Source organism: Prosopis cineraria, unplaced genomic scaffold (assembly GCF_029017545.1).
Source record: "Prosopis cineraria cultivar Desert tree isolate PC_DT_omini unplaced genomic scaffold, ASM2901754v1 PC13, whole genome shotgun sequence".
Taxonomy (NCBI): domain Eukaryota; kingdom Viridiplantae; phylum Streptophyta; class Magnoliopsida; order Fabales; family Fabaceae; genus Prosopis; species Prosopis cineraria.
In genome coordinates, this window is record NW_026555344.1 from 17,558,039 (window position 1) to 17,570,604 (window position 12,566).

General features: G+C 29.2%; 1 long non-coding RNA gene across 2 annotated transcripts; it reads right to left on the reverse strand.

Annotated features, from left to right (window-relative positions):
• Positions 1-551: 551 nt before the first annotated feature.
• Positions 552-1,586, reverse strand: LOC129290446 (uncharacterized). 2 transcript variants are annotated; one of them, XR_008588385.1, is made up of 3 exons: positions 1,238-1,586; positions 1,115-1,158; positions 552-794 (listed from the first exon to the last, which is right to left on the reverse strand). It is a non-coding gene; the product is annotated as an uncharacterized LOC129290446 (long non-coding RNA). The 2 variants fall into 2 exon arrangements; XR_008588384.1 differs by having other exon boundaries at positions 552-791; positions 1,115-1,586.
• Between the last annotated feature and the right edge of the window lie 10,980 nt (positions 1,587-12,566).

The following is a 12,566-nucleotide window of genomic DNA, read 5'->3' on the forward strand; positions in this document are numbered from 1 at the left end:
AAATAAAAAGATTAATTAAACTTGGAGCTCAACTTTGGATTAGATGAATCTTATCTGAACTAAATTAAAATTAATGGGCCAGACCACATTAAACCAAATACATTAAACCAAATTAATTATTTACATTATAATTATTATCATCCTTAAATATAATTCATGACCAGAGTAAAATTTCATATATAAAAAGATAAATTTCATATGTATAGTCTATAGAGTCGTTAATCAAGATTGAATAATGAACCTGTCCTTATTTCAAATCTTACTAAAGCAAATTTTTTTTTTTGGTTCAATACTATGAGAAAAAAAATAATTTTCTGAAAAATGTGAAAACTATGAAATATATACAGAGAGCGTGTTTATTAATAATTAATTTATGGGTTAATCTAATTGGCATGTTTATTAATAATTCCAAAGAAAGTTGGCTTAGCTAGGCCTCTAAAATATAGCATAAGTTATTAATAAAAGAAATCACATGAGAGAGTAATTCGAAGAGCATATATAATTCAAATGCAAAGGTCAACTTCTCAACTGATCGATCAACAATGCCTCAATGAATCTTCAAAATGAAACACGTTATATTTTGGCATTACACTAATTGTGCCCAGTAATTGAGCATATCCATATTCTGTTCACCAAGAAAAAATATAAAATCATCACACGCTGATATTTGAAATTAAAGGCATAACGACGCATTACAGTAACATGTAAAAATCTGCATCCATTTTAAAGAAAATCTCTGGCTTCGTTGATATCTTCCTCTTCTTTGAGATGAAAATGAAAGGGGGTATTGCCTGCTAAAGGAAAAAGATAGAAAACGAAAGATAAATATAAATCATAAACCAAGAAGAAAACAGAAACATATATGTAAACCTATTGGCATGGGACAAAACTTAGGATTCTCTAAAACTAAGATGCACAAAAAGAGTTCGCAATAAGCAAAAGCTGTAATTAACAAAAGATAAACAGTAAAATCAAACAAAAAGAGTACGTACTCATGTCAATCATTACGCCGTGTAATAGAAATATAAGATATATATATATATATATAAGATGTTATATTTGTTAATCAAACAAGAAAAAACAAGAATATATATAGATCGATGAACAAACATACCAGAGGGAAAGTTTGCTTCGGCTGAACAAATTCTGCAAGAAGCCCTTGGGAAACAGAAGATAAAGAATGAGGTAGATAAGAAATTGGATGATTAGAAAGAAAGGAACAGCCCTCAGAATATACCTTTTACAAGCGTCAACATAATGGGAAAATGACGTAGAAGAACAAGGGAGAAAGGGAGAAGGAGATGACTAAAATAGATAAAATTAGACGACGTCTACGCCCACTACAACGATGCCTTATTCTTGGAAAAAGAAACCCTTTCAGCCACTGGCGACAGGAACAGAAGATGAAACGAAGTAGCATCCAAGAATATTGGAGCAAGATGAAGAACACGGAGGTGATGGTAAAGGAGAGCAGAGGCAAATTGGCTAAGAAGAAAAAGTAACTCATCTTCTGGGTCAGAATAATGAGCGACTAAGATAGTGATTTTCTGAGAAGGAATAAGAGACTGAGAGTGGCTGAGGATTCGTGTAATTCGGGGAATGCCAGAACTTTCATGCATCGGAGGTTTTATATGGAGTTAAAGGGTGACTTGTTTGTTGATTAATTATAACGGTCAAGTTGTTGAAACGGTTGAATAGATTGGGCCCACTTGAGAACTCTTATAATTTAATAATTTAGGGGATAACAAAACTTAGTTTCTTAAATTTTCCTTAATTACCAACTTAGTCCCTAAAGTTTAATTTGTATTGATTAGGCCCTTTAAGTTTGCCTTGATTATGGTTGTCATCATTTAAATAGGAGGTAATATAGTTAAAATCTGCTGACATGGATAACATAATATTGATGATAGTCATGGTTATTGGAAGAAATGTAATTATTTAGGTTAAAAGTATGAAAACTCATAATGCTAAAAAACAAAAGAATAATACGTAGCGTAATGAACTAGATTAATAAAAATTAAATTAATTTAAGGAATATTTTATTTTTATTTAACTACATATGCATGCCAAATTATCAAAATATTTCATACTTTAGATTAATTTGGTGGTGTCTTTAGAATAATGTGGATTTTGGATTTGAATCAAATCCCAAATTGGATACACAAAATTTATGGATTTAGTTTCTTATTATATTTTATTTGTAATTTTAATTCCCTTTACACCTTAATCATTTGAAATTTCAATCACTTCAAACCTTCCGTTCTCTTCATATTTTCACTTTTAATGCCTCTATGACTCTCATATCTTTTATTATCTCTCATTACCATCTCTCATTGATTGAAATAGATATAAATTCATCACTTTCAATTTTTCTTTTTCATTTCGAATCTTAACTCACCTCTTCTTTATTTGAAAATTTTAAACCACCTAAACAAAGGATTTTAAGTATGAGATTTCAAATGCAAGCTTTTAAATCTAAATTCAAATCCGAGTCTATAAATTCAAATGCTACTTGTGTGTAAATTTTTGTTTTGGAACTTAAAAGAATAACAAGATAATTTAAGAAAGCATAAGAAATCAAATTGATAAAAAATTAAATTTGAAGAACCAAAATGATAATTAAAACAAACTTGCAGGATTAAAAATTTCATTATCTAAATAATCATAACTATAGGTATCAAAAAATGGCATCGTTTTCAATCATGTTTCTTAGGTGAAACTTCATTAGCTATCATTGATTCAGCCAACCAAGTGTTCCGGCAAAGTCTAAATCTCAGGTTAAATTGATTGACAAATTCTTTGTAATGCCTTTATTCTTGTTTCTAGTCATTCAAATTATCAAACTACTATGAATTAAGCGTCTTCGTGCTTTTTTCTTTTTTCAATAGCATATGTAGTAGACTCTGCCAATAATAGAGATTATCTCTCTTAAGATACAGAAGGCAAAGATTATATCTCTCCCAACTAAATTGCTACATCTACAAGGTTAGGATTCAAACCCCTTACCACTTGCTTAAGTGTCGAGAGTCTTTACTACTCATTCTAGCTTTAATTGGTTGAATTAGGCTTCTAATTACCCCTTTTTCTTGCCATCTTTCGATTAGTTTCATTGGCATTAAATTGATATTTTCCACTTGAATTATAATTTTAGTTAGAAGAGGGAAAATTTGTCCTAATCTTCTTTTATTTTTTACATTCAAGCTTGAATTGCATTATGATTTTCTTCTAACTTGATTTGTATACCATTTGCAAATTAAACACAGAGACCAAGTTATGAGCTCCAAAAGCTAGTTGGGTGTAAAATATTCCTCTGATCCTATTTATAGAGCAAAAAGAGAACTTTTTTTGGTCATTTCACAAAGCTTCTCTTTTACCCTCCATTGAATATTGGGGAGAGAAAATATGTTAGTGAAATATGCATATCTAATAGGGGTAAAGTTAAAAATTTGTTAAATTTTAAGATAGAATTAATAAGTTTTAAGGTTTTCCTTAATACTAATGAAATATCTTAGAAATGACTTATAAATAGTACTAGAGAAGTATCATGTTTGAATTATCATTGAACCAAAAGAATTTTTTAAGCTAAAGCAAAAGCTACTTTGGCTTTTCATTTACACATAGTTGAGTGTAATGCATTTTAGAATTTTATTGTTTTTAATTTAAATATGTTTTTATTTATTCAGTACATCTAATTATATATATTGTAACACTCTAAAATTTACATTAATTTTTCACAAATTGTGTAATTTCACAATGAACCTTATTCATTAAATGCATGCCATGGTAAAAAAGAATCTACCATGATAATAAAAGGTAAAATTTACTTTTCAAAACATTACTATGGCAAATAAATATTTACCATAGTAGGAAAGACTTTAGATAATATTTTGAAACTCTACTATAATAGAAAAGGGATTATCATAGTAATTTAGAGTTGAAACTATTTTTATAAAAGCATGTATACTCTCTCCATTTTTATTTACAAGAGAAACCTCCACTTTTAGTTTTTTTTTTATACAAGCAAAATCACATTTTCCAAATAGGCATTTATTGCAAAGTTTCTAAATTAGCCCTCATAATTTTATTATTCATAGTAATAAGAAACAATTAATGAAGAGTTGATTAACACAATTGATAAGGGGTGTTAAGTCTAATTATTTTATTTTCATATACAATTAATATAATTAATTAATTTTTTAAACTGTATGATATAGTTTTTTCTCTTACAAATAAAAATGGAGGAAGTACACATGGTACAAATTTAAAGAGCTTTTCTTACAAACCAAAAATTTTTCAGTTAAACATAATAAAATAGACCAACCATGATAAATAAGAAAGTAAATAACTTAAATAAATAACTAGTAATAGAAAACTAAATTAAATAAAGTGTACCTCATAAGATTCCATTGAAAAAAAGTATTTAAATTCAATAAAATGTTAGAAAAAATAATTAAAAGTGAGCATGATTCTTAGGAGGCTAAATTGTCAAAAAATAATTTTCCTAGAAGGAAGAGGGTCTAAAAGCAACCATTTCAAAAGTTAAGAATTTAACAAGGGTAATTTTGAAAAAAATTTGCATCATATGCAGCAGCATATGTGTGTACAAGTCACGCATATAACACAGAGAGGAAAACCCATTGTCTGTGATGTGTGCCATAGCATCCACAACATATGCATTCCATAAGCAAAATGACAGAATGAATAATGACAGGAAACTTTAAATAGGCATAACTTTCTTTGTAAATATTCAAATTGAGTTATTCGAGTGTCCACATGAAGCTTATAAAATAATATATCTAATAGCTTTAGTTTGGTATAAAAATTTTCCTTGATATGAAAATTTTATCTGCAAAATTTCATTATGGGCCAAAATACACCTTTTCAAACAAATATCCTTCCAAAACCAACATTAAAGCAAAGCCCAACTGTGAACAACTTGACCACGCACCAAACATGTTGGACAACATATAAAACACAAGTATTTATTTAATTACATGCAAACTCCTATAGTGAGGTTATAGCTACTCAGCATAGTTAATATAATAAAAACAACATACACTGTTATAAGCTAATAATTTACTTCAAGCTCATTGCAAAAAATTTAGACACATCAAAACATGGCCATGAAAGTCAAAAACTATCTCATGGCAACTAAGTATGAGTTTAATCAAAAATAGGGAGTTACATACTCAATTACATCAATTATGCTCTAAGGTTGGCAAATACACATAATCTAAAAGACTATATAAGATAGATGCATAAAACAACATTGGTAGATATTACTATTATGGTATGACATTATTTTAATATAAATTAATTTCATATATATAGTAATATATTAATTGCTGATAAAAATTTTCTGTCTAGTAAAATATATCATCGAATGTTTTTTTATTATTAATAACATATAAATGTTAAGAAATCAAGCTTTAATTTCATGCTAAACAATATTATTATTTTTTTAAACTTACTTTACAAATGAAAAATTTGAGAAGAAATATATTGTTCTCTCAAAAATATCTGGGAGAAAAAGACATATTTCTCTTGAAAATATTTGAGAGAAATCTTCTCCGAAATATGTGGAGAGAAAACCTATGAATTTCTCTCAAAATTGTTCTTTTTGAGCCAAGAGGTACGGCTATTAATCAACAGGCAAACCACCAAAACATAACTTTTTAGAGAAATAATTTATAAAGTTACCATTTAAGCTAAAGTATTTCTCATTATTTATTAAAAATTATGTATGACACATAATTTAAATCCATAACATATATAATGTTTTAAGTTAATAATTAAATTGTTGTCAATTTATATTCCACCATGATTAAGAATGAGTTATTAGCACAATGCATATACAAACACAAATGCCGGAAATAAGAAAAAAAAATGTTCAACCTCAATAATATTCTTTTAACACTTGAATGCCTGAATTACATGAGGCGGGATATATAAAACAACATTGGTAAAAACATATTTCAAGATTTGAACCATGAAAAGAATTTAACGAATTGCTAGATATTGATGTAAAAATAATAAAGGCCTTTTGCAGTTGTACCCCATATTATAGGACTCAAACAACAACAACAACAAGCCTTTATCCCACTAGGTGGGGTCGGCTACATGGATTGTAAGATGTCATTGTGCTCTATCATTTATCAAGCTTTTAGGAATATTATTAATTAAGAGATCACGTTCAACAACTTCCAAAAGTGTTCTCTTGGGCCTTCCTCTACCTCTCTTAATCGGACTCAAAATTATATGTTCCACTCTTCTCACTGGTGCCTCCCTTGGTCTTCTTTGTACATGCCCAAACCATCTCAACCAATTTTCTACCATTTTTTCCTCAATAGGTGCCACCCTCACTTTTTCGCATATGTGTTCATTTCGAATTTTATCTTTACGTGTATGTCCGTACATCCATCGTAACATTCTCATATCTGCTACTCCAACTTTATGCTCTTGCTGTCCCGTTAGAGCCCAGCATTCACTACTATATAACATTGTCGGTCTGATAGCAGTGCGATAAAACTTTCCTTTAAGTTTATTAGGCACCTTACGGTCGCAAATAACTCCTTTATCTTTTCTCCAATTAAAGCACTCAGCTTGAATTCTATGTGAAATATCTCCACTGATTTCGCCATCATTTTGAATAATGGCTCTCAAATATCTAAACTTTTCCACTTGAGGTATAATTTGATCTCCCAATTTCACTTCCAAATTATTGTCGAATAGTCCTTTACCAAATTTACAATATAAATATTCCGTCTTACTTCTACTCAGACGAAAACCTTTTGACTCCAATGTCCTCCTCCATAACTCAAGTTTGCAATTAACCTCTTCTCTTGTCTCTATTATAAGAACTATATCATCCGCGAAGAGCATACATTTCAGAATTTCCCCTTGAATATGTTCCGTCAAAACATTTAAGATCAAGTTGAACAAATAAGGACTCAGAGATGATCCCTAATATAGTGCAATCTTTATAGGAAAATCCTTTGTTTGACCAATAGGCATTCTTATACAAGTTTTTACCCCCTCATACATATCTTGTATGGCTTTAATATAAGCAATCCGTACTCCTTTTTTTTCCAATGCTTTCCAAAGCACTTCTCTTGGTATACGGTCATAAGCTTTTTCCAAATCAATAAAAACTATGTGTAGATCTTTATCTTTACAACGATACTTTTCTATTAATCCCCTTAGTAGATAAATTGCCTCTATAGTTGATCTACCTGGCATAAAACCAAGCTGATTCTCAGAAATACTTGTCTCCAATCTCAACCTGTGCTCAATTACTTTCTCCCACAATTTCATTGTGTGGCTCATAAGTTTAATCCCTCTATAGTTAGTACAATTCTGAATATCTCCTTTATTTTTATAAATAGGAATTAATGTACTTCTCCTCCACTCATCAGGCATTTTCTTGGACCGTAAAATCACATTAAATAACTTAGTTAACCATCTCACCCCTTCTTCACCTAAACATTTTCACGCTTCGATAGATATACAATCAGGTCCGTCGGCTCTACCATTTGCCATTTTCTTAAGAGCTTCCTTTACCTCCTTATCACGTATTATTCAATAGAATGACAAATTTTGTTCTCCTTCACCAGTTACTAAATCCTCCAAGTTACTGGATGAACCCTCTCCATCATTGAAAATTTAGAAAAGTAAGTCTCCCATCTATTTTTAATTTCATTATCTGTAACTAAAATTCTTCCCTCTTCATCCTTAATACACCTTACCTATTCTAGATCTCTTGATTTTCTTTCCCTACTCTTGACAATTTTATAAATATTTCTCTCTCCTTCCTTCATCTCAAGGCTCTTATAAAATTCTTCAAAAGCTTTAGAACGAGCTTCACCCACAGGTCTCTTAGTTTCCTTCTTAGCCATACGGTACCTCTCTCAATTTTCCTCATTGTTACACAAATGTATGGCTTTAAAACAGTTCTTCTTATACTTGATTTTGTCCTGTACCCTATTATTCCACCACCAAGACTCCTTATCTCTCAGACCAGAACCTTTTGATTCTCCCAAAACTACTTTTGCAACCTCCTGTATCTTTTTAGCCATATCCTCCCATATGATATTTGCACTTCCCTGAGATTCTCAAATTTCTTTATCCAAAAGATTTCGCTTGAAAATATCTTGCTTCTCACTTTTTATTGCCACTACCTAATCCTTGGTGCTACTACTTGTCGACGTTTTTGGATTTTACTCATAATACACACATCAAGGACTAGGACCCTATGTTGTGTTGTTATAGCATCTCCGGGGATCACCTTGAAATTTTTACAAAGTCTTCTATCTATGTTCCTAACCAAAAGAAAATCAATCTGTGACCTTGAGGCTCCACTTTTGTAAGTGATGAGATGCTCATCTCTCTTCTTGAAATAAGTGTTGGCAATCTTAAAATCATACGCCAATGAGAAATCAAGAAGAGTTTGTCCTTCATTGTTTAGCTCTCCAAAACCAAAACCACCATGCACCCTCACATACTGACCAGCTTCCCTCCCGACATGCCCATTAAAGTCTCCTCCAATAAAAATCTTTTCACTCTGTGGTATGTGTCGAATCAACCCCTCCAGATCCTCCCAAAATAATTCCTTAAGACTGGCTTTTATCCCAACTTGCGGCGCATAAGCACTAACAATATTAACAGTCTCACATCCAATTATCATTTTTAAGGAAATAATTTTGTCTCTAATTCTGCTAACTTCTACAACGTTCTTCTTCCACTCTTTATCTATAATGATACCTACTCCATTGCGTGCACTTACTTTTCTTGTATACTAAAGTTTGAAACCTTGAATATCCTTAGCTTCTTCTCCACACCATTTTGTTTCTTGCAGGCAAAGGATATTGATTTTCCTTTGAATCATAACCCCATATTATAGGACTAAACCAAACAAATGGTTCAACATTTATTATATTTACATTATGGCCAATTCATTATAGTTATTAGTGATAAAAAATTGTATATCTATAATAAACCTTTTATAAATTTTCAATGATAAAATCTTATATATCAATATGAATCAACTATATTTTAAAATTTTAAAAGTTTTGGTCTATATTTTTTGGGCACAAAAATTTTTTGGGCTAGTTGACCAATTTATCCAAATAATAATAGAAAAAAAAGTAAAAACTATATGAGAGATGCATAAAACAACATTGGTAAAGATTAAAATGATAGTAATATTTTTATATAAATTAATTACATATATAAAAATGATTATATTAATTGCTCAAAAATATTTGAGAAAATATTTCTCTTAGAATAAATTGAGAGAATCTTCTCTCAAATATATTTGAGAGAGAACTTTCTCTTGGAAATTTTCAAGAAAAATGCTCTCGAAAAATTAGGAGAAATTTTTTCTCCAAAAAAAAAATAAAAACAAGATCAGATCATATTATTTTAATTATTTTTATCTTTTAAATTTTTATTTTTGTCAAGATTTTCTCACAAAATTTATCGAGAGAAACATATCCTGTCAAAACGTGGGTACATTCTCTCAAAATTCCCTCAATTTTTCTGTTGAAATTTCTCACTAATAATTATTTGAGAGAAGATATGAGAGAAAGTCCATATGAGAGCTTTTTTGGAAGAATGTGCAAAAGAAATTCTCTTAAATTTTTATTAAAGAGAAAATTTTAAGAGAAAATAACTATTGTTGCAGTGCAAGTTAACTAAACTAAAATTAAGAAGGAAAAGGTGCCAATCGATTTTGTCTTGTGCATTTCTAACACTGTTATGGCAAAAAAATATGGGAAAAGAAAATGAGAAGAGAAAAGTGAAAAGATATGACTTTCTTTTCTTATATTTTGGCTGAGTAAGAGAAAATGTGAAAAGGTAATAGTGGTTAATTATATATTAATAACCTTATTATTTATAAAAAAGCAATTGTATATAATAAAAATTAATATTTATATAATTTTCATTATATATTACAAATGAACTAAAAATATAATTAAAAATTATGTGATCTAATTTTAAATTCTATTTTTAAAATTATTAAATATACACTGATGTAACAGTTTTAAGGTATAACCTATAAAGCACTCCTTCTCTTAAAAGATGTAAAATGCAGTGTGAGAAATTAATACGAAAAATCTACATTTTAGGATTAGGAAAGATGATAAAAGATGAAAAAGAGAGTGGAGATATACGGGGGAGGATTGATGATCTAGATTTGATCTCCTCTGAAATATTTTATTTTATTTTACTTTTATTGTATTTTTCATTATTCCTATTAAATTTTAGCAGTTTGAATTTTATTATTTATATTTTTATAGGGTTAATAAGTATTCTAAACCTTAAAGTATAAAACAAAAAGCATCCTAAATTATAAACTTCTTAAATATGCAGAATGGACTTTAAACTTCTAAATTCAAAGCAAAATACCCCTACCATTAACTTATACTTAATGCCATTGCTACTTACTTTGTGGCCCAATCAAATGCCGTTGTGGCAGTCCCTTACTTATGTGTCATTGGTTAATGAGTACCATAGATCCTAAACTATTGCACATGTAGCATCCTGGGCCCTAAACATTGAAATTCATAGCAAATTACCCCATCATTTATGTGTAAAATTTTTAATGTTATGTAGACCAAATTAGCCTCAATGTGGTCCGTCACGATAAACGTATCACTAGTCTATTAGAACATGAAAGAAGTCCCAAATATAAAGGTTAGAAGATAAATTATAAATATATAAGTTTTGGAAGTATCTAACTAAATGGCTTAAGCTATTTTGGTGGAGTATACTATCCTTAAGCATACTTAACATAATAATTCTAATATGGTATCATGAGCCATTCAATTAGGGACTAAAAAAAAATGAAAGAATGAAAAATGGGAAAAAAAAAAGAAGAGATTAAAAAAATATAAGAGATTAAGAAAAAGTAAAAGAGAAGGAGAAGAAAAAGAAGAAGAAATTGAATAGACTTGAGGCCTTTAAAACTCAAAAAACAAGTACAAGCCTAAGCAAGAAGAAGAAATTAAAAAAATAGAAAAAAATTAGCAGAGGAAATATTGGAATATAAAAGAAGTCACACATCTAAAGATTAAAAAATAGATCATAAATCTATAAGCTTAGAAATTATCTAACCAAATGGGTTAAGCTATTTTGGTGGAGTATATTATTCTTAAGCATACTTAATATAAGAATTCTAATATAGTCATGGCGAACGACTCAGATTTTTATAAAATGACATTTTTTGCCCCTTTTTTGTAACGTTTTTAAAATGGTTGGTATTATATGCTTCCGTATAGTCTATAACTTTGATTTAATCTTATTTTAAATAGTGTTTATTTATTTAATGGGGAAAACTTAGGATCCCACTTGAAAAGAAATTTAAATATCATAGGATTTTATGGATGATAGATACGAAAGCCGACGATTTCATTAATAGATTTGCAACCCAAATTTAATATTTTAATAATGGTTTTATATGAAATTAAATCTAAACCATCTAAATCTTTATCTAATGGCTATAGAGGGAAAAGAAGGAAAGAGGATGGGAAGGAAGAGGAGAGAATCCATTCCTAGAGTATGGGGACCTTGTGACCAAGATGAAATTAATTTTACATAGGATTGGGGATTGTCGAATACTTTGATTTGGCTAAATTGGAGGGAGGCAAGGCTGGGAAGGGAAAAAATTATGGACAAATTTGGAAGGAGAATTTTCTTTTTGAAATTTCACCATTTTTGGAGAGAGAAATTGAATTGATAGAGGAAAACATGTGGATTCCATATAGTTTTTTTGAAATAACAAAACAAAACAAATTTCAAAGTCAACTATCATAGTAAAAAAAAAAGTTTATAATGGTAAAAAGAATTAAATTTAATAAATAAGACCAACCATGGTAATATTAGGAATTTTCAAAACAGATAAAATGTGAAAAAAAAGGAAATCCCATATCATAATAGGAGTTTATATTCCAAACATGAAATAAATCACATATTATATTTAAATAGAGTATCCCAAGGAAAAACAAATTTATTAAGGATAAAATAGAATTATGAATTTGAACAAGGGCTATCATGCCCTAAAAATTAGACGTAACTAGCATGGGATATATGCACAAACATACATCCCTTAAGCCTAATTCAAGAAATTTTTTATTTTTTTAAAGACTCTTCATTTAAATGAAGCCTTAATATTTTGTGAAAATTTCAGCAAAATCTACCCTATAAATAGAATCTTTCAAAATTTTACAATACAAATTTTCAAACAAATATTATAACTAGGAGCTTATCTCTTTTTAGCCAGCAGACAAAGTGTTTAACAAAATAAGGACATTAACCATAGTCTATGTGGAGCACCTATAACATTATTTAAAAAAATATAATATACAAATTTAAATTTTACATAAAAAAAAAAGAGATGAAATGTAAATGAACCAAAATGACGTCTCAACTTCAATCCAGTAGCAAAATCCCTTAAATGATTTGATAGAGGTACAGGTTATTTAAGACTAAAAAATATTTTTCGGTGAATAACATCCCAACAGTAAATAATTAAACATGAATAAAAGGAAATCTTAAAAAAATTATGT